This window comes from Suricata suricatta, chromosome 10 (genome assembly GCF_006229205.1).
Source record: "Suricata suricatta isolate VVHF042 chromosome 10, meerkat_22Aug2017_6uvM2_HiC, whole genome shotgun sequence".
NCBI classification, from domain to species: Eukaryota; Metazoa; Chordata; class Mammalia; order Carnivora; family Herpestidae; genus Suricata; species Suricata suricatta.
Genome location: NC_043709.1, coordinates 15335633 through 15359327, shown reverse-complemented (window position 1 = coordinate 15359327; position 23695 = coordinate 15335633). Strand labels below are relative to the sequence as shown.

At 44.2% G+C, this 23695-nt stretch overlaps 1 long non-coding RNA gene across 1 annotated transcript; it reads left to right on the top strand.

Moving 5' to 3' along the window:
- Nucleotides 1-197: 197 nt before the first annotated feature.
- Nucleotides 198-22362, top strand: LOC115304134. The gene is made up of 5 exons (XR_003914320.1): nt 198-289; nt 898-1037; nt 19229-19299; nt 19908-19982; nt 22062-22362. It is a non-coding gene; the product is annotated as an uncharacterized LOC115304134 (long non-coding RNA).
- Nucleotides 22363-23695: the final 1333 nt, after the last annotated feature.

Sequence of the window (23695 nt, the reverse complement as noted above, 5' to 3'; positions counted from 1 at the left end):
CGACCCCGCCTCCCGGGAAGGGAGGCCGGGAGAGCCGAGCCGGGAGAGCCTGCCACGCACGCGGGGGCCGGCGCGGCCCCTCCCCCTGCCGCCACGACCCCGAGGAGGGGGGGCGGAGCGGGGGGTGGGGGGGAGGGGTGTCTACGAGGCCCCGGGTGGGAGGGCCGAGGCGCGGGAGGTGGCCGAGCGCGGTCAGGAGCCGTTGGAGGGGAGGGTGTCCCGGAGGGGTCTACGGAGGCCGGGGCGAGCGACTGAAGTGGCCGAGTGGGAGGGCGCAGGAGGCGCCGAGGTAGGGAGGGCAGCTGGCCTGGGTCTACTGAGGCGGGGACGGGGAATCGAGGTGGCCAAAGGGAGGGGCGCAGGTCTGGGTCAACCCGCGGCGGAGACTGGCTACTGAGCGGGGGCCACGAGGGCCCCAGGGATGGGCGGCTGAAGTGGGGGTGGCCAGGCGGGCCGGCGGGAGGAGAACCGGGGATGAGCTTTTGCCTTGGGCCTAGTTCGAGTCCCCCTTCCTTCGACCTGTTCAGAGACAGGAAATGAAGGGGGGTGGGGGAAGCGCCTGGGAGCTCGACCCCTGGAAGTGGGAGTAAGGAGATGGGAACGGACACCTCCCGAACTCTGCCCCTGAGAGTTGGGGAAAGCCCGCCACCTCCCCATCCCGTCCTCTGAGCCCGACACGGGGTTGGGCCTTGACTCTTTCCTGGGGATTGAAGGCGGAGGCAGAAGGAGCTGTCGAGAAACCAGTTGGCTCCGTAGAGGCATGTTTAGGAAGAGTTAGCAAAGATTCTTGGACTGCGAGAAGTCTATTCAGGGAAACATCCCACTTCGCCTGGTCAGCCCTCGTCCATGCTGCTTACTTTTTTTCTGAAGCCCTTTCAACCCCCATTTTCTCTTTAGGGGTCCTGCAGTCGGTCCACGGCCCTACTACGGAGAGGCTCTGTGCTGTGCCCTGGGAAACCCGCGGGGAGGCAGATGGGGGCTGTCATCCCTAGTCCGGTAGAAGGAAGTAAAACACAGTGCTGCATATAGCAACATAAGTATGTTCTTAAAACCTCACCAAAAAAACCTTGTAAGGTAGAATTATTTTACCCGTTTTATAGGAAGGAAACTGAGCCTCCCACCCCAACTGAATGGATCAAGGTCACATAGCTATGATTTGAGCCTTGATCTCTTTCTTCCAGAGCCCCTGCTGCTTTGGGGTGGGAAGGAAAGGAGAGGGGGCAGGGAAGTTAAGCAGCTTGCCGGCTCTCACTGAGGCTAGTTGGTGCTGGAGCAGGGACAGAACGCCACTGTTCAGAACCCCCTGAACCTGGTGTCTGGTGTGTGCCTGGCACTGTGTATGCCTTACAAGGTGCGTTTCTAGCACCGTTTGTTTCTTCTGCCAATTTTGTTTTTAAAACGACGTTCCTTGTCCTTAAGGCCTAGTTCAATGCCACTTCTTTCATGATGCCTTCCCTATACCATCACCTCTCATGACGCTTAGAGACAGCAAATCATTGCAGTAAGAGGCATTTTATATATATATATATATACATATATATATACACACACATATGTATATATATATAATTACATAGTTCAATAAAACAACCTTTGTTATAAATAATATATAGTTCAACATAGAAAACCTGCATGGAGGGTCCACTCTGTGCTGCACAGATGTCTACAAACTACTAGGCTCTTCCTGAGAATCCAAGAAGCAACCATTGCTTCTATTTCTCTTCATATCTCACCATATAGGGTGCTTTTAAAAATCTCTAGTGAACCAACGAACACATGGGCCTGCCCTCAATGGATCTGAACTGCATTTTGGAGGAAGGTGCAGAAACACTTTGAGGTCCAAATTATGTAGTTGAAAAAATAAACGTAAAGGGAGCTTGGAAAACACATCATAGGGCTGTAGGTACATGGGGAAATCTTCTGGGGCAGAGAGGTCAAGGCAAAGTCGTGAAGAATGGATTTGCATAGGAGAAGATCAGGGATGATATTTCTGTGGCAGTAATGGGGTGAGCCCAGGATTCTGATAAGATGTGAAGGGGGTGTGTCTCGATAGGGAAGAAGAAGAGTAGGGTGGAAGCGGAGGTCAGTAGAAGCCAGCCAGGCAGGCAGAAGAGGCGTATTAGTGTGGGAGGCCAGAGTAAATTACAGCAGGTTCTGAACTAGAAATATAATCATCTGCCCCAGACAGAGGAGCACCCACTCCAGCTAAAAACAAGGAGTAATAATAGGAGCCTCCTTGTTCTAAAGAGCACATGACCTAGGAGGAGAGAAAGGAGATGGCAGAGACTTACTCATCAGAAGGTGCTAGAAAAGCCTTGTTTAAAAACGGTTTGGCTGAGTCCAGCTTGTGTTTAAAATCTCTAGCATTCAAAAAAGCCATCCTCCTCCTCCAAGCAGTCATCCATTAGGGCTGGGCAACGATAACGCCCTCGAAGGAGCTCTGGGGGCCCAGCCCCACCCTGGCCTGGGAGGCAGGAGCACTGCCCTTTTGACCTTAGTTCTGCCAGTTTGAAGAACTGAGAACTGAGATGTGACCTTGAGAAATATACTTATTCTTCTCTGTGGATTTCAAGGTCAGCTCTTTGCATCTCTAAAGACCTTTCTTATTCTGTTAATTTATTTCCTAAGGAAAGATAGCCATCTGATATCAGAAATAATTAAATACTTACTTTTTTTTTCTAAGTTGATACAGACCTTAGGCCCGAAAGCATGGAAGGTTTCTCAATTGTCTGCCTCTGCAGAGCACCGGAAGCAAAGCAGGTGGGGGAGGGGAGTGTTACTATTTTCAGCGTTTCCCTCTTCACCTTGTCCTCTGGGAGGCAGTGAAGTATAATATAAGTTAAGACACAGGCTCCAAGGGGCACCTGGGTGACTCAGCCAGTTGAGTATCCAACTCTTGATTTCGGCTCAGGTCATGATCGCCCAGTTCACGGCTGCAAGCCCTGCATGGGGCTCTGCGCTGGCAGCGTGGAGCCTGCGTAGGATTCTCACTCCCTCTCTCTCTAGCCTTCCCCTGTTCATGTCTCTATCTCAAAATAAATAAATACACTTAAAAAAAAAAAGACACAGGCTCTGAAATAGACTGACTCAGCTCCATGACTGAGTGGAGAGTGTGACCTCTCTGACCCTCTGTCTTCTTCTGTGAGAGGTGGGTAATAAGAACCCACCTCACCAGGTTGCTGTGAGGGTTAAATGAGAGACACCATATGATACTGGCACGTAGCAGGGCCCCGTGAATAGAGAGCAGCTAATACAACTTGCAGGGTCACTGAGCAAAGGTAGAGCTGTACAGAGCTTCTATGTCTGGATTTCAACCATTTTCTTTCATTATTTCTTGGCAGCCCCTAGCCCCATGTGTGGCCGGCAGACCACAGGCTCTGATGTGTTTGACTTGAGAAAACAGGCAGTGCTTTCCTCTAAAGCGTGGTTCCACTGCGGTGCTTGGCTGCACCCAGAGATCAGGGTGTAGTCGTGTAAGAGCATCTTCTAGGGCCAGAAGGCAGCGTCGGGGCTTGGACATTGCCATTCTCCTACCCCATCTTCTGAATCAGCACAGCTTGCATGTAAAGGAAGTCTCCCTTCTCCTTTGCCTCCTGATTTTGTTTTTTAACCTCTATCCCTTGTCCTCTTCTTTCCCCTCAAAGCATATTGGATGGTCAAAAACATGGGTGGGAAAGAGGAGGAGGAACTGGAGACATCTCTCCCTTCCCCCAGCTTGTGCAAAGGCACTACCGAACACCCTCAGACTGCATGGACCATACCTTGTAAGATAGAGATTTGTAGGCCTGTAGCCCTCTTAGTTTTCTGCATTTGGGTTGGAAGGCCTAAGTAGAAAGCCCCTAGCACTTCCTGTGATTGCCTCCTGATTCCAGGTTTACAAGAAGCCCCAGAGGCTAGGACAGGCGCCTCAATGCCCTGCAAACAGGGTGTGTGTTGGAGGTGGGGGCCTCCTGTGCCGTTGGCTCTGGAGTGCTAGGACGAAGCCTCAGTGGTTCCCACCCCCAGGAGCTCCCCACCTCCAAACGCTATAGCTCCATGCAGCAGGGGAATTCTTCCTTGGAGCTCATAGCACCATACTTGGCTTATGGGCCACAGGCTTCACCTTACTGATTCCCAGATTGTATGGAACACAACCATAGTACCTACCTTATAGAGGCAATGTGAACATTAAGTTGATTTTCTCCTCCACCCCTGCTTCCCCATCCTGGCAGTAGCATCCATCCGGTTGTTCAGGAATCATTCCTTGACTCCTTCTTTGTCTCTTACCCATTCCCAGTCCCAACATCCAATGCAATATATTAGCAAACCTTGTTGGCTTTACCTTCAAAATATATCTAGCACCTCCCACTTCTTGCCACCTGTGCCACTGCCACTGATCCAAGTCACCACCAACTCTCACTGGCCTCCCTGCTAAAGTACTTGCTGTCCATGGTCTGTCTTCAGACCAAAAGCCAGAGCAGTCCCTGAAAAAATAAGCCAGGTCATGTCACACTTCTCTCTAAAACCCCCCAATGACCATTCAAGTCAGAGTAAAAGGCAGAGTTTTTATGATGACATCCACAGCCCTGTGATATGACTGCTGCCTCTCTGACAGGACCCCTCTTAGCCACACCAGCCTCTTTATCGCCCCTCAATATGCCAGGTGTTCCTACCTTGGGGCCTTTGTAATTTTAGTTCCCATGTCTGATGAACTTGACCCCCAAGTATCCCCATGGTGGTGTCCTCCACTTCCTCAATTCAAATGTCACCTGTAGGTGAGCCCGTCCTTGACCATCTCATAGAAAATAACAGGTGCCCAACCCAAGATACTATCCATCTTCCCTGTTTTTCTCTAATTACATATTTGCTTATTTATTTATTACCGCCTGCCTCTTCTTATTAGAGTGTAAGTTCCATGCATGAAAACTTGACTTAGCTCACTCTTGTATCCCCCATTACCTAGAAGACAATATCTGGCACATAGTAGGAGCTCAATAAATGGTATGAGTTTCACATGAGTAATATCCCTCTATGTAGGGCGTTCTTTTGTAAGAAGACCACAAGGAGGGACAGTGGAGGGGAGGAACCCAGTGAGGAATGACCTCCTAGAATGTCAATATCCTTATGATGATCTCAGGAATGGTGGAGGGCATGGTGATGACGATGGCAATGATGATGATGATGACAGCAGTGATGACAGGCATGACAGAGAGGGTGTTGCTAAAAGCATTAGGCTGCAGGGGACCTGCTGTATCACAGCAAGTTCACATTTACTGATCACTGTGTGCCAAGCATTATGCCAGGGGCTTAACAGGTGTGGCCACCTTCCCTCCTCAGTGAGCCTTTGATGGAGGGGCCACAGTAGTACTGATCCAGTTTACCAGTGAGGGTGGGCAGCTTGTATGGGGTGACACTACCTGAGAATGGTAGGAGTCAAGACTAGAATTTGGGAGCTCACACTCCCACTTAGCACGTAGATGTATAGACATAAGGAAACCACTCTGATGGAGTTATTTATCCAGGGCGTCTAAAATCCAAATGCTTAATAAGCATGATGAGTCTTGAACTGGGAAGGAAAGGACAGGGCTCTACCAGGGGTAATTCACCTCTACAACTGCACCCTCCCACCATGCTGCCAGGGGATGTGTTTCACCCCTTAGATGTGCTGTAGGGGGAAAAATAAGAATAAATAAAATAAAATAAAAATTATATATATATAAATCCTTCACAATCTGACCCTTGCTTCTCTCCCTAGCCTCATTTCTTCCTCAAGTCCCTTTCTACTGTCTGTAGCCAGACCGAGCTCCCCTACAGTTTCTGTAATTTGCCATATTCTCTAAGGAATTTACCTTTTCCTTTTCCTGCACCCCCAGCCCCCCACAACCTGCATAAGATGTCTCTCCCTGGTGGTCCCCCAGTTCCTAGATGGTCATAGCACCCACCACGATGTACTGTGATTGCCTGTTTTGTGCTGTCATCCACATTAGAGCTTTCAAGGCGGAGACTAACCTGTTGCTTTTCTTATTCCTCGCGGCTTGCCTGGGCTGTAGGAGGCACTCAAACATGCTAGTTGGATAATTGCAGGGATATGACAGTATGTAACGTACAATGCCTTCCGATTCTCAGTATCCTGCACTGTCAGAGTACCCACTCTTCAGGGGGTGAAATGTTAGGAGGGTCTCAAAGTTTTGAAAGTTTAGTATAAGTGGGTACTATGTGGAAATGCAATGTTTTATGATAGGGTCAGACAGCATGTGTTGCTAATTTAGCCAGATAAATATAAAAGGCATGTGACTATGATGGATTCTTAAGTAAACAGGATAGAAGAGTTGCTGTAAAAACCTAGCCATGCAGAGGACGTTTGCATTCCTGCCCTAGCCTTGCTCAAGAATCTCCCATATCTCTTTATCACAGGCAAAGCACGGGACTGGGGGTGGACGGATGAAGGTGTGGGAATGAGGGACCCTCCCCCCCACCTAGGATTCTATTCAACCTACCTCTCCCTACTCCACAGCCACCTCCAAGCCTTTGTTCTTTGTTCAAGTTCTCCCCAGCAGCCTTCTCCTAGGAAAACCTAGTCCCTGACCACCTGTACCCCTCCCCCCATCAGTGCCTCCATCACGTGGGCTCCTCAGAATGCGAGAGAGTGGTATGCATTGGGTTTGATCCTGTCTGGAAGATATACTAGGTAGTGTGGTGCTGGGAAGTGACCTAACTTATCCTCAGTTTCCTCCTTTATAGAGTAAGATGAATACTTTGCAGGGTTCACAGGAGATAACAAATAGGAAAAAGACCATTATAACTGTAAGCTTCTTATATACATAATTATCATTCATGTGTGCCAACTAAATAAAGCCAGCCCTTCTATAATTCAGAGCCTAGTTGGATATTTTCAGCAATAGGAAAAAAAATACTAAAATAGCATCCATAAACTGTGCCTTATAGTACCAGTGGCCTAGGGTTGTGATAAGATTTCAGTGAAACAATATCCCTAAAGTACCCAGCATGCTCTGTTTCAGAAGAATGGAGATTATTATGTAATTAGTGTAATATCCTATTCCCACCAGGCCCTGGATCTCTAGAGGGCAAAACCTTGTCTGCCCCATTTCGCCGCACCATCCTTAATGCTATTGTTGCATGGGTAACTGACCCAGAAAGTATTATTTTCTTCAGATTGATGCATTGAACAAATTTGAGCATCTGACCTAGGCAAGGAGGCTCCAGCAATGATGAAGCAGTTCAAAGTCCCTCACCTTGCTGAGCTTCCATTCCAGCAAGGGAGACCAGGTGACAGCACATCAGAAAAATACAGTAGGCTAGGTAGTGCGAAGGGGGAAGGAAAAAAGTAAGGTGGAGAAAGGGAAACAGAAGGGCTGTGGGATCGGGCTTGCTATTTTAGATCAGTTGGTCAAAGAAGTCTCACTGAGAAGATGACATTGGCATAAAGACCTGAAGAAAATAAGGGAGCCAGCCACACAAATTTCTGGAAGAAAGCCTTTCCGCTAGTGAAAAGAAGTGATTGCAAAGACCCTGAGGTGCATCTGGGGAGCAGAGAGGAGGCCAGTGGAGCTGGGGTGAGGGAGTAGTTCATCCAGTAAGTATTTATGGAGCCCCTCCTCTTTAGGGAATAAATGAGCACAATGTCTGACACATAGACAGCTCTTAGCACATGTTACTGTTTTCATCTTTGTCATGATAACTATTATCTCTGGGTCTCTGCCACCGCCACCACCACCAAGCAGTAACCAGCCCCAAACCTGGCATCTGGTAACTCAGTAACTGCCTGGTGAACTGAATCTCACTGTCCTGCGTAGGCTGGGTCCCTAACCATTAATACCCAGTTATCCCTTGAAATTTGACTGTACTAGAGACTTACTGTTTCCTTACATTCGCCTTTTGCTCTGAAAATCCTTAGGTCTTAAAATGATATCAGAACTGTCTGTAATTAGAGTATTCTATTGCTTTGGTTGAATTCCTCCACCTTCAAAAAGGTAGAGAGGGGAGTCCATCAGCTGAGATTCTGTGACTTCTAGTAAGCTCTGGGCCACTTCATTTTGTGGGGACCCCTTAGGGGAAACGATATGTTCTGGGCTTATCAGCTTTGGGGCTATCACATGGGACCAGCGGCGAGGACTAGGAGCCTGCTGTTTACAACCCAGATGAGCCTCGGAAAAGATTTCATCTAGCTAGAAGGGGCTGGATGAGAGTGCGGCCATTAGGTGCTCACCGGGAGGCTTTCAAACACAGTGATCATCACAGTAATTCAGGAGACCTGTCCAGTATGTGGAAGAGATTGAATCAGTAATGAACTAATGAACCCCCCGCTGAACCTCTGTCAGCCAGGAGATTTCAAGTCTTTTGGAAAGCCAGATCCTTAATGACTTAAGGCCCTCTTGCTCCAGTAAGCCTAGGTCCTACTGTTCTTTCTTCAAGTGAAAGAAATACCACCCTTCTTTTGACCTATTTGTCAGAAGTGAAGGCGAAGCAGACAAACACTCAACTCAAGAGGAAACTTTCAATTCCGTTGCAACATGACTTTGGTGCATTCATCGCCCACCCACCCACCCACCCACCCAGAAACTCAACCTCCTCCATCATCCAGAAACTTCCAAGACCCCACCTTAAAAGCCTGGGCTTTTGGGGTGTGACCAGTGTCCCAACAAGAAGCACTCTTCTTCCACTGTCACAGGGTTCCCTCTCATTCCCAAATACACCCTCCCCATGAGCAAGCTGGCCTCTGTGTGTGTCTCTCTCTCCCTGTCTCTCTCAATCTCTCTCTCCCTCTCCCCTCTCTGGTACCAAGTAACTTTCTTTTTTTTTTAATGTTTATATTTATTTATTTTGAGAGAGAGAGAATTCCAAACAGGCTCCACACCATCCCTGACACGGCTCAATCCCATGAACCATGGGATCATGACCTGAGCTGAAATCAAGAGTCTGTCACTTAAGCCACTGAACTACCCAGATGCCCAACTATGTAAGTTTCTATCTTCTAGTTTGTTCTTCCTTTCCACCTACCAAATCTGCTCTTCCAGGAAGAGAGCACTCACTGGCTTAACAGTAAGAAAGAGCTTCTCATTTTAGAGAAAAGTAAGACCCGGGCCCAGTGTGTTTTAATGATGGGCTTAAAGTCACACAGTTTATTCCTGTCAAGAGTCAGGGTTTGAGACACACGCTTCTGATTCCAAACTCCTCTCCTTCCCCCCTACCCCATCCTCACTGTCTCTTGGATGGGTGACCTCCAAAGAATACTGATTAGCATCCTAATTAGCATTCCTCCAAGAAGTACTAATTAGCACCCAAAAATAAATATTTGGTGTCAACTTGTACGCAGGGCAGCGTGGAAAATAGGGTTTAAGTGAGTACGGTGTAGAGGCCAGTTCCAAAGTACTTGTTAAACAGAAGTGATATCAATAAATATTTGTCAGATCACTGAATGAATACCAATGGTACGAAGTTAAGGCAGGTGGATGGATCTTTGGAGAAGTAATGGCATTTTCCATTCTGCAGAAAGGAGATTCTTTGCTCTGTAAACAGATTTGCATGAGAATTCTCTTTCATAAAGGTGACTCTGCCCTGCATTATCTTCACAGTAGCCATCCTTGGCTTACAAACTAAGCTGCCCAGGAGCGGGGTTTATCTTTGCTACTGAGCTAAAGTGGCTGGGACAGGGAAGCCAGATTTTGCCTTTGCCAAGTTTATGAAGGCAAGGCCGTTGTGAAGTTCAGAGCTTCTCTCCATTTCTCTAAGGAAGGAAGGTTTCTCTCCAAAAAGGTACAGCCTCTTGGAAGGCTTCTGAAATGTCTGGAACTAAAGACCACTTGAAACTCCCTTCCTTTTTCATCCTGACATGTATTTGCATGTTTTATCCAGAAATATCTTGCATCAGTTCATCTCAAAGGCAGCCACGAAGCAGGCCTAGCATGAGCCAAAGGCTCAGTCAGGAGGAAGAAAGGAGAATTAATTAAAATGTCAGGTGCTGAGCCAGGCATTTTATACTTGATTTCCCACTGATTCATCACAATCCTACGAGGTAATTATTAAGTTTGCTTAGGACAGAAAAATAAGATTCAGAGAAGACCAGTGATCTGCCCCAATCACACAGCCTGTAAATGGCATAAATGGGATTAAAACCTATGTCTGCTTGAGTCCAGAGTCCATGCTCCCTCTACTCTCTCTCAAGGGCTTCCTGGACCTACAGTTCAGTTGAGCTTGGCATTGACACCTCCCTCAGTCTCCTCCCTACTTACCTGACTAGATTTATCCCCAACAGTTTCCAACATCAGCAGTGCCCGGGAAGCTTTATCAAAAGTAGGTAAACCCTGGTCTCCTATCAGCCTACCAGTGGAGGAGCCTAGACATGGGTACTTCTTTAAAGCTGCCCAGTCAACAAGTATGTCCACCCCTGGAGAAGAATCACTGCAATATGTGGACCCTTTATTCCAGAAAACCTCTACCTCACCCCCATTTATGCCCATACTTCCCCCTTCCTCACCATTTTCCATATAGATTCTGTAACCTGAGCAAATCCAGCTTCCCTTCCACAACCCCCACCTCACCTCTCCAGTGATCAAAATTCACTCTGTCATCTTTACAAATCAACAGAGAAGGGAAAACTTCAATAAGTCCAATGTTGGCAAAAAGCGACCCATTTAGATGCTCAGCTCACCCACACACTATGATAAATTACAAATAAAATCATTCAGCACAAAAGTTTCAAGCCTAGGAAAACAGGAAGTAAATAAAATAAATATTATCTTAAAATTTGGGTAGGGGAAATGGAATTGTAAGCATGGGAGAAACAGTTTTCATTAAAGGGAAAGTAGATCTGATTTAGCTGCATGAAAATGTACAACTACCTATTGAAGAAGGACAGCAGATTGGAGGAATGTTTGCTGTAAATATGACAAACGAAAGTACAGAATATTATTTTCTAAAAATTACACAAATAAGATAAGTGCTCTGAGGATGGAAAACTATCTTGTTTGGTCTTGTATTTCCTGTGTCTATAGACACTTGGCCTTTAGTAAGGTTGCAGGATTTTTTTTATCCCAATACCTGGGATTTGTTGTCTCCCTGCTTCAAAGAACGAAGAGGGGGACACAGAATAAAATGAGCAGCAGGCAGAAGTGTATTAGAGTATAAGAAAGAACAGTATGAAAGGTCTCTTTGCAGAGAGGGGTCATTGGAAGGTGAATACCCCCAGCCCCAGGCAAGGGACCTTGTTTTATAAGGTTCTGCTCAGCCCTCCCTTCTCCGGTCCTGCCCTTATTGGCTGGCTAGCTGTAGGTACTGGGTTGTCCATTCCTCGATTCTGTTGTATGAGGGGTGGTCTCTGGCCATATCACTCCTTGTGGGTCATGCATTGTATGATCTACTTATTTGTAGTTAGGTCTTTTGTCAAATTCCTGAGGGAAATCTGGAGAGGGAGTAGGTAGTGTCTGTTACATTCTTCAGAGGAACCTTAGAGGCAGTTTGGCTGTTGTCAGATGCTCCCAGCGTTGTTCCAAAATACGTGTTTTTCTCTACCCAGTGACCTCAGCTCCTAAGCTTTCCCTCTCTGCCTACCGAATCCTATCTTTTTCTATCATAGTAATACTTGTTGAAGAAGAGATTTTATTTTTTAACCTGAAAACCTCAGGAGATTAAGTGGAAAAAAATAAGACATAAATATCAGTCACCAAAGAAGAAATATAATTATTCAACACATGGGAACATACTGTAGATCTCACTTGTGATATGAGAATAGAAGTATTTAAAATAATGATGAGTAATTGTTTTTGTCTAAGAAATCAGCTGAGATTTTTTTTAAACTATAAAATTAATACTAAGGTGAGTAGGGGGAAACAGCTCTTTCATGCTGTCACTGATTCAGCCACTTTGAAGACTCACAGAAATGGGAACCAGGTTCTGAATGTATTGAGATGGTCACTGTAATGGGATTTCCTGGTTTTGTCTGAGGAGAAACTCAACCTCCCCCTTCTGACAGATCCTCAGACAATGCACCTATCCTGTTCTACCCCCGCTGGGATTCTTCAAATCAGCCCTGTCTGGAAGAGAAGCCCCTCTGGACATGGACATGATTGAGGACATGATTCTGGAAGCTGCCAGAAGTCATGTCTCTTGTAATATGGAGGGAGTATATTTGTAGTAGAAAAAAAAATGGTTGGTTTGCAAGGAATCCTGTCAGCATTAGACTTCCTGGTCCCCATGATTCCTGAAGTCATTTTCTGTGTCTGGGCTCTTCTCACAGGTTAATGACCTGAGTCCATCATCTCTCTCACCCTTGGTGTACCAGAACAGGCTCTTCTGGCTTTCAAGAGCCTATGGTTAAGTTCTCAGGAACTTTGTGAACTGGTTGTTAACCAGTTAGAGCTTGAAATCAGACCCTGGTAGAAGTATTTACTCTATAGCCATGGAGCATTTCCAGCCCATGGAAATCTGAAACACTGCCAATCAGGGCTTCTGACTGCCCCTCCTCACCCCCCCTGCCAACCCCCAGCCAAGGGCCATTTGTAAAACATTTACTAGCACATCCCTTTCCTTAAAGATACCTGGGCTGGATTTCCGTCACTAGCAATCCAGAGAGTGTTGCGCAATGCAGCCAAATCCCACCTGAGACTTTTATCTCCAGTTTACAAATAGAAACCCCTCCCCAGGCGGTCCTCAAGACAAAAGCCACAGGGAGTTTTATTTTTAGCTGGGCTTTAGATTGTGCATGAAGCTGTTCTACAAGGTCACAACTAGACACCTTGGAAAGCCATCTATCCATGCTGGATGAGATGCAGCCACAGAAGAAGAGATCCCAAGAGAAAGTACATTTGCCTCTGAACCCAGCAAGGAGCCTGGAAGCAGCCAGGGCAGATCCCAAGCCTGCTTGCCATAGGGAAGAAAAGAGCTAAATGAATGAGTGAATGAATGAATGACATCCAGACCTCCTCCTGGAGTTCATGCTCTGGGTCAGCTTTCCTCTCAGACTACATTCAACAGATTGACTAATAAAAAAAGAGAAATTGTCTCCATCTCCACACTTCTTTCTGCCTGGTGCCTCTGCCCACCAGTGAAGATCACCTGGGCCTCTGGTTAGTCACATTTCCCCTCCTCCAATGCCTACAGGACTCTTCTGACAATAAGTGGGAGCATTACAACTGTTGATCCCTTCTACATCAGTGACTTCATTTCTAAGAATTGTTTCTGAAGAAATAATACAAAATAGAGGAAAGGGTTTATGTACAGACTTGTTTATTACTGAATTATTCAGAATGGGAGAGCAGGGGAGAAAAGCCTGGAATCCACACAAATGCCTAACAATAGGAACATGACTAAGTAAATTACAATATGCCATTAGAATGTATCACAGTCATTAATGTTTTGAAGGGGTTATAATAATATGGAATAAAATCTTACATTAACTGAATAAAAATTAGTATTTGAATTATATATTCAGAATGACTGGCAATATAAAAAGAGAAAAGGCCAAACTAAACTGTGCAGTGACTGAAAACTGGAAAGATGTACTCTAAAGCGTTAACTGTGGTTTTTTTCTTTGGGTAGTGAAACTATCAAAGGTTTTTAGTTCTGCTTTTCTCTGCATTTTCCAACATGTATTTCATAAAATTACATATAAATGGATACCTCTCAGTATTTCTCAGTGTTTACCTAGTACCAGGGCCAATAGAAAGCACATTTCATAGATTGTTTTATTTAAATCTCCCAGAAATCCTCTGGGGTGGGTACTGTTACTATCTTCAGTTTATAAATGAAGAAACTGAGACTCAGATAACTTAAGTATCTTGCCCCAAATCGCACAGCTAATAGCCAGGGTTTCGATCCTGGTCTCTTTGATTTCAGAGCCAAAGCATCTTATCTACTCCACTCTCCTCAATAAGAGAAGAAAACAGATAAATAATTTACATATAACTCTATAGAGAAATATAGATATTAAACTTCTTTTAAGCAGTAGATACATTCTTCAAGGCTGACCTCCTTTGTGAGATTTTCTGCTTCCTGTCCCTGAGCTCTTACGCTGATGTTTGCTCCCTCAGTTACTCTTAGGCTGTCCTACATTGTTGGCAGTCTTTCTACATATGCTATTTATACCTCAGGTAGACCAGAAAGCCTGAGTGAAGGAACTCTGGTTTTCTCCTTTTCTATCTCTTCTTTGTTTTGCACCATACACTTCAGCTGTGATCTCTCTGCATGGTAAGATAAAATGATCTAGGACTCCCAAATGCAAGTCTAAAGGGAAGTTGGAAAGTCTTACCCAAAATTTCTGCTTACTTTTATAAGTTTACTTTGCTATGACTGTTGCTACCTCCAACTCCTGGTTCCGCAGACCCAGTTCATTCAGAAAGTGGTCTCACCTTGCTGTCTCTGACCTAGATGGAAACTCAACCCGTTCCTTGGTGTCTACAGTGAACCCACACTACAGGCTCATCTGAACATGTAGACTTTATCAAGGATGTTGGAGGGCAAGGGCAGGCTTACACTGTTGAAACTCAAACAACCTCAACATGAGTGTTAAACATCCCTGTGAAAGCAAAACAAAACAATGGCCTCCAGCTACCAGGCCCTAGAGAAGTATTATTTATTGGCTGCTTTGTTCTGACTATCTCACTTAATCCTCTCCATTCCTCCCCATTGCTTTCCTACCCCACGCTCACCCCACACCCAACTCCACACTCCTCTCTCTATAGTGCACAGCTATCCTGCTCACTCAGGCCCCAAGCTGCAGACTCTGCTCAACCTTTTTATCCTCCTTTATTACTCTCACATGTATAAATGTCATTGAGAATCTGCTTCGTGCCAGATGCCGAAGATACACAAAATTGGAAAAATACACAAGCAAGAATCCTTAAGAACTTAATCATTAAGTGCCGTAAGAACTCACAGCTTATAGAACGGGTAACCATCATACCAGACCATTGGTGCTATAACTGAAGAAGAGACAAGGACCATGGGGCTCAAGGGGATGGAGCATCCTAAACATTTGGGCCTCTTAAAGAAGGAAGGGCCAGACATGCAGGAGTCTTGAGTTCTGAGTTCCTTTCTCTACCCATGGGTTCAGCTGGTGTTCCTCACATTTCCCTTCCAAAAGCTTCGCTTGGACTGCTGAGATTCTTTCCATTGCATTACACAATATACAGCAATGCATGACTGACACTAATCCAATAGCCCTAACTTGACCATAGCTCCAACTTGAAATGTGCAGCACATTAGCCCTGCACCATCTCGGCTGCACCCTGCAGGGAACCATGGGCACCTGCAAGACCACTTGGTGGGCCAAGCAACAGGATATTGAGGGTTCTCCAAAGAAAGTCAACATGCACTAAATGTTCAATCAAGTCAATTTTCAACCTACATTTCCTGTTTCCTGTTTTCCCCTCCCCTCTTTCAGAACCAAATGCAAACCAGGGCTCTTGTTTTCAGATTCTTTAAAAGTAAATGGGGATGACCGAGGGCTGATGATTTCTGTAATCACAAAGGGTGTTGCCTGTCTTGACACTGGTTTCAACAGTTCCTTTACAAAATACTGTGACTGTGCTTTATTTGAGCCTTTGTTTGAATTTTGAACATCTGGTTGTCAAGACACTCAAGCTGCTTGTCATAGAAGTTCTAATATTTGTGGAGTCTGTGGTACATGCCACTTACTGTGCATGTGCATTACAATATCAGGTTTAATCCTCATAATGCACTTATGGGATAAGTGACATGTCTTTTTTTTCCTTTTAATTGAAGCTCTCAGAATTTTCCCAAGAACACAGGGCTGATAAGTAGAAAGGCCGTGAGTTTTGAAGCCCAGTTCATTGGAGTCTAAACTCATGGTATCGCTCAAATGCATTCATCAGTGGAAATAAGAATCATATGGTTTTGAGATCTTTTCCTAGTACTTTGAAACTGGAAACCAAATATGTCATCTTTTAAGGATATAATCAGGATTTGCATTTACCCTAGCATAATATAGTGCTATTAGGTTTAAAGTTCGGGTTGTAATTATTGTATTCTGGGTTGAGATATTTTAAATTGTTTTTTTAATTATAAAAGAGATATATGCTCATTGTAAAATTTAAAACTTTATGAAGTGGGGCACCTGGGTGGCTTAGTTGGTTAAACATCCGACTTTGGCTCAGGTCATGATCTCATGTTAAATGAGTTCAAGCCCCAAGTCGGGATCTGTGCTGACAGCTCAGAGCCTGGAGCCTGCTTCAAATTCTGTGTCTTCCTCTCTCTCTGCCCTTCTCATGCTCAGACTCTGTCTGTCTACCTCTCTCTTTCTCTCAAAAAAAAAAAAAAAAAAACTTTAAGAAGATAAAGTGAAATACCAATGTAAATAGCCCAGAAAGTTTGAATAAGCACTTCACCAAAGGAGCTCTACAAAGGGCAAATAAGTACGTGGAAAACATACATTGTTAAACATTAAAGAAATGAAACTTTAAGCCATCCTTTAAAAGAGGTAAAATTTTAAAGTGTGATCATGCCAGATACTGGCAAAGATAGAGACAAACAGAAAGGCTCATATAGTGCTGATGGGATGTAAAATGGTGCAACCACTTTGGAAAATAATTTCTCAGGTTCTTAAAAAATTAAACATTCACCTACCATATAATCTAGACAGTCCACTCCTGTATATTTATACAGGGGAAATGAAATCATATGCAAATGCAAATTTTCTTATTATTTTTTGTTTGTTTTCAGTTTTTTTAATAATAGACCCAAGCTATTAATAATCCAAATGTCCATCAGCAGATGGATGATAAGTGAATTGTGAAACATCCATGCAATGTATTGTTATTGAGTAATTAAAAGGAATTAATTATTGATACACTTGACAATGTGGATGAATCTCTAATTTTGTTCAATGAAAGAGGCAAGACCAAAAACAAGATATATTGCTTGATTCCCTTTATGTAAAATTCTGGGAAATGCAGACCTTTAGTGACAGAAAGTAGATCAGTGGTTTCCTGGGAACGGGACAGGGACGGATGGCAGGGAGGGCTTACAAAGGGATGTGAAGAAACTTTTGAGGGCAATGAATATATTCACTCTCTGGATTCTGGTGATGGCTTCACAGATGTACATGTATGTCAAAAGTTATTAAATTGTGCATTTAAGTATGTGCAGCTCATTGTATGCCAATTATACTTCAATAGAATGGCTAGACACACACACACACACACACACACACACACTCACAATTAATAGCCCCCAAACCTTCTCTTGAAATTACCACTAATATCAACTTTATCATCATCCTTCTGGAGATTTGCACAATATACACTATTTTACAACTTGCTTTTTCACTTGGACATTTTTTTTCACGTGAGTATTCATGAAGCTACCTCATTCCTGTAATGGCTTCTCAGTAATCCAGTATGTGGATGTTTTATGATATCATATAGGTTCTCTATTTGTGGACATTTAAGTGATTTTGAGCTTTTTCTAGAGATTTTTTTTAAATCAATACAGTTATTTCTAGAGTTATGAACTCCTGACTTAGAAGCTTCCTGCTCTTGTAAACAGTCTCTTACCGGTGGTTTCTCCTGCTCCACCCCACCAGCCAGCAACCAAGCTGTTCTGGCCTACTTGCTCCACCTGGTGGGCAGTGTGGGAAATGGGCAGGCTTTATTATTTCTCCTGTGTGAGTGGTTCTCCTGGACTCCAGCTTCACTTCTGAAATCCATCTTGTCCTGAATGCCTCAGTGATCTTTATAAATACAAATCTGATTCTCTTAGTCTCCTCATGAAAACTCATCAACTAAAACTGGCCTGAGCCCCTTGTCAGAGCATACAAAGTGTTACTTCTCTGGCCCCTGCCCAGCTTTCAGCCTCATTTTCAGTAACTCCCCACCCCCACCCTCCCGGCACTTGGTACTCCAGAAATACATAATAAACTGTGGTTCTCTAACTACACATCCATATCTTTGTACTTGCTATTTGCTCTCCTGGAGTGCCACTGTGCCTTCTCCTGTTCAATGGTTGCTTGGTAAACTCCTTTTCACCTTCAAGGCCATACTTAAGAGTCCCTCACCTCTCTGCAGCCTTTTCTGTTCCCTCACAAGAAGTCGATCACTTCTTCCAACTTTGCGTGGTATATACATCCAATTCCACGCCTATAACACTCAATTATGATTACCTATTTATATCTTTGCTACTGCACCAAACTGGCTCCCTCACTTAATTTGAGAACCCCAACTATCTCTTGATCATTGTTGTGTCCCCTCAACATCTTTCATGGTGCACAGAACAAAGGAAGGGAGGCTTAATAAGCAGACACTAATAAAATGAACTGGCCACATCTGCAGCGTATAAGGAATGGTGCCGAGTGCTTCTTTTTCTCATAAATGTAGAGCCTGCCAAAACTGGGTTGTTATTGGTCAGGACAAAAAGTCCAGAGGCTGAGACCAGTCAGAGGGACCACACACTCTTTACTCTTTACCAAATGCATTGTCAAGTGATATCCGCCCCTTGGTTAAGCCTAAAGATCATTGGAACTACCCTGAATCTGGAATTCCTCATTCAGTGCTTGGAGAACGAACAGAGGGTTCGGTTTGCAGCTTACAGCCTCGTGCCTTTGGCTGCCACAGGGAAACAGTTCCAGCAAATGCAGAATTTCCTGATTCTTTTTTTCTTACGTCTCCAGGAGAGAAACTATGGGGCCACCATGACCCTCCTTGTGCCTCATTTGGGATCCAAAGGAAGATATTTCATTCATTCAACAAATACTTGTTAAGTGCATCCATGGGTTTCAGGCACCATTCTAGGCTTTTGGGATATGTAATAAACAAAACAATGATCCCTGCCCTCTTGTAGCTTAATTCTAATGGAAGAAGAAAAACAATACTGAAGACATAATAAGTAAGTGCATTTCATAGTGCACTGGAAGTTAAGTGTTGAGGGAAAAGGAAGAGTCAAGCAGGTCATGGGGTACAGTCTATGAAACTAATGATATCAAAATGTGCAAGCAAAGGGAATACCTCTGGATGCTCTGTATGGGAGATGATTTCCTCACTGTGTAAGCTGATTTGCGTGGGATTTCTGTTCCTCAAAGCTGGAAGCATCCCAACTAACCTGAAGTAGCCACTCTGGTGTGCCTTCCTTAAGACGAATGATCTTCCACAAGTACAGCCTGTTTCCTGGACATGGAAAAAGAATTACAGGGAGATGCCAGAGTCTCAGGTTTCATTTGGGGATTTTCCTAAGGGTCTCCAATGACCCTGTGTTCTTATGCATTCTATTTTGTCCATCCCAGTTAATCTCCTTCTTGGTGTGAGACATGGAAGTCAGAAAGCTGCACCTCAAAGTATGTACTCCCAGGACAAGGTACAAGATTCAAGATTCACACTCATCTGCTCTTCCGAGGCATGCTCCATCCACAGAGAACAACCAGGACCCCAGGACAGCCAGCACAATCTCCAGCCTGAATAATTGTCACAGCCTCTTAACTGGTGTCCCTGCTTCCCTCTTGCCTGGCCATACTTGGTTATCCTCACAACAGCCAGCATGGTTCTTTTAAAACCTATGCCACAACCTATCACTTCTCTCCAATCGCTTCCCATCACTTGCAGGCTGTGTGATCTGGCCTAGGTTGGCTCCAACCTCATGTCCCAGCCCTGACCCCTTCCTCACCAGTCCCTGTCCCTTAAGTATGCCAGCATGCTTCCATCTCAGGCCCTTTGCACTTGCTTCCCCCTATCTAGAACATGCTTTCTTCAGACACCTGCAGGCTTATGCCCTCACTTCCTTCAGATTTCTGTTCAAATATCAGTTTAGCATTAAGGCCATGCCTGACCAAGCTCCCTAAAATAGCATACCACACCTGTCTGTCCATCTCTTTACACTGCTTCATTTTTCGCCACAGTGCTTGTTACACCTGAAACTCTCATATGGTTCCATTTATTTCTGCGTTCCCCCTTCCCCCACTAAAATAGGAGCTCCTTGAGGACAAGGACTTTGGCTACTTCGTTCACCTCGGCTCTCCAAATACCAACAGTGCCTGGCACACAGTAAGTGCTCCATAAAACTTTACTGAATGAATTAATGATAACTTGCCTAACTCTACTTCACTCGGTGGCCCAGCAGTACCTTCACATAAAGACACATCCCTTTAAAGCCTCTTTTTCCTTTCCACTCCTCTTCTGATTCTTATATCTGTAGAAAAGCCTGCCTCCTATCTTCTCTTTTCATTATATATATTTATAAAACCCTTTCAAGAGTCACGTCTGATTAGAATCTGATTAGTGCTACAGGTATTGGGTTGCACACTAACAGAACTGTCTCCTGAAGACCAAGCTGTGTGGGAACTGATAAAGACAGACCTTGGGGGGCCTGAAGCAAGAACAGCCAAGAGCGTTTACAAGGTCAGGGAGAAAGGGTGACTTCTACCTCTGCATGGAGCTTACATGCGGTTCAGAAGCTTCAGAAGCATCCAGAGCTTGTCTACTTGGCATGGGTCCTGGCTGTCCTATGGCTTATAGGCAGAGGTGTCCCACCATGGATGGGGCAATGGATGTAGACACTCAGGACTCCGAGGAGGAGGGGACAAGCAGGGTTAGTGCCACGAGGCTTTTGCAAATTCAGAGGCACATTTAGCTGCTCAGGAATACCTGGGCAATGCTTGAAAAAAAGATTCATTTCTAGCAACATGGTTGGTAGGGCCCCTATGCCATCATAATTTAAGTACAAGAAGGAAGCATGGCATCATTTTCCACTCCCAAGCTTGTGATGGCTGGGACTCTAGGCCTATACCTTAAAAAAAAAAAAAAAAAAAAAAAAGAGTGTAGAGTTGGAGATCAGAGCTAGATATAAAAATGAACCAGATAAATCAATCTTCAAAGTCATGAAAAAGGTCAAGAAGTCTTTAGTAAAAATACACCCCCAAATTCTGCTAGTACTGCCTCATTTTTTTCTGTCCTTAAATTTGCTTTTTCCATCAAACATCAGCACGCTTGAGAGGTTGTTTCAAAAAGGATACTCATTTTTAAATTTTTATATAATTGCAGGCATTGTGATTTTTTTTCCATTATAACCAATTGCCATTTTGAATACATTATTGCTTGAACAGTGTTTTGTGAGTCACCTAAAAAACTCTAACTAGATATTGTTGCGAAGTATCCACTGAAAATTTTTGGAACATCACCGGTTTATAAATCAAAAGTGCTCAAGAGTACGTTGTTTGAGCACTGATATTTACTATGAGCAGAATGATCTTGGTTAATCCATTTGCTGTGGCCCAGAAACTTCTGCTTTGGGAAAAGAGAAAGTCAGAGAAGCAGTTTGAAAGGATAGGCTGAGGGTGACCCTTGTCTGTTTAGAACAGCAGCATCAATCTTCTCCAGGAAAGTGGTTATTAGTTGGACAGTAGCCATGCTAAAGACCATTAATTCTGACTGATAGCATCTGGTGAATTCGGAGCATCCTATGCCCTTTCAGCAGTTGGAAGTATCTCTTCCAACTGCTCCACACTGCTTCTAACCAAATATCCCCTCGTTAACAGAAAGGTAGCAAATTAACAAAATATGCACAGGAGTGTGTGTGTGTGTGTGTGTGTGTGTGTGTGTGCACGCGCGTGTGTGTTGAGGGAGGCAGGCTTATTCATTTCATTATCCCTCCTTGAAAGCATGCTGTGGCCAGAGAGGTGCTGGAAGAGCTGGCAGTGGAAGGGTGGGGAATGGTTATAAAAGTCACGCTTGGGGGCACCTGGGTGGCTTAGTGGGTAAAGTGTCCAACTTCGGCTCAGGTCATGATCTCACCGTCTGTGAGTTTGAGCCCCACGCCCAGCTCTGCGCTGACAGCTCAGAGCCTGGAGTCTGCTTCAGATTCTGTGTCTCCCTCTCTCTCTGCCCCTCCCCCGCTTGTGCTCTGTCCCTCTTTCTCTCAAGCATAAATTAATATTAAAAATTTTTCTTAATTAAAAAAAAGGCAAACTTGGTCTCTACTTTCAAGACAGGAAAAAATTCAGAGGGGGAAAAGAACATGACTAGGAATAAACTCACAAAGGATGTTCTAAGTAATACTTAAGGTCACTTTCACACCTGAGATTTTATTATTCTGTTCTGTTTGTCTGTCAACAAATATGTTATCAGATCACCCAAGGGAAATTGAAACAGAGGCCCACTGGGCAGAACAAAGAAGGTGTAATTACTTCCAAGTGCGGGGCTGTAAAAGGTTATAATGCTGATGGCATCTAAGCTGAATCTTAAATGGTGAGTAGAACTTGGGGAGGTGAATTTGTGGAGTCAGTGACACTGCAAGAAAAGGGTAATGTATAGAAGCATGGCCACAAACTCCAGGATCAATGGTGGTTTAACGTCCCTAAAGCATTAGTGGAGTTTGTGGTAGTTAGGCGCCTGAATGGCTCAGTAGGTTCAGGTTTTGGTTCAGGTCATGATCCTAGAGTTTGTGAGTTTGAGCCCCGCATTGGACTTTGCACTGATAGTGCAGAGCCTGCTTGTGATTCTATCTCCCTTTCTCTCTCTGTCCCTCCCCTGCTTGGTCTCTGTCTATCAAAATAAATAAAATAAATAAATAAAATATGTCTACAAATTCTTTGAAGCCCTTCCCCCAAAAGGCAGTTCTAAGCATGTTATGTATATATTTATGCTTATAAATATATACATAATATATCACTTATTATATATATTGTGTATAATAAATGAAAGTATGTATAATATTTTATATATATGTATATAAAATAAATGAAAGTAAAACCAACTATTCGAAATCTAAATAACAGCTTACATCTTACTATCATAAAGTCCAAGTGGGTATTTCTGATCAGAAGGCAGCCAGGGACCCAGGTTCCTTCCCTCTTGTGATTCCTCTCTTCTAAGGCTTCCACATTACCTGCACAGTCCACGTATGGGAAGAATGATGTTTAGGAGCCAGTCTAGGGGTGCCTGGGTGGCTCAGTCAGTTCAGCGTTCAGCTTCAGCTCAGGTCATGATCTTGCACACCATGAGTTCGAGCCCTGTGTTGGGCTCTGTGCTGACAGCTCAGATCCTGGAGCCTGCTTCAGATTCTGTGTCTCCCTCTCTCTCTGCCCTACCCCCACTCATACTCTGTCTCTCTCTTTCTCTCAAAAATGAATAAACATTAAAAATAATAATAAGAGCCAGTCTAGAAAGTGGCACACATCACTCCCCTGCATTCTAATTGGCCAAAACTCAGTCATATGTCAATATCTAGCCATAACGGGGGCTGTGAACCAAGGGGAAAAGAAAATGGATGTGCCCGGCTTCTAAGTCTCTGGCACATATTCATATAACCTACATTTCATTTTGTTTTTGCAGGGTTTCTGAGTAGTTAGGTATTGTTCTTTCTATTTTATAGATAGTGTAGCTCAGACTCTAAAAGATTAAGCAGTTTGCCTAAAATCATGTAGCTAATAGATAAGACTACAATTCAAATCTAGGTTTATTTTAATAAATCCAGACTCTTTTATGCTAATTTCTCTTATGCCAATTTCTCGCACTCCTGCTATTCCCTAAAGGAAATATTTAGATTGTTATGTCTTTAGAAGTAGTTATAACTGTTTGAAACACTGATTCATCAAACATCATTTTTCACAAAGTTCTGGGTATCCCTAACTGGACCTTAATCTTTCTTGGTTTGCCTAAGATTTATTTCAGCTTATCCTAGCTCCAGAAAATCTATCTATCTAGATTTTCCTTAAGAACCCCTACATTCAGCATTAATGTATCTTTTATTCTTCTTTAAT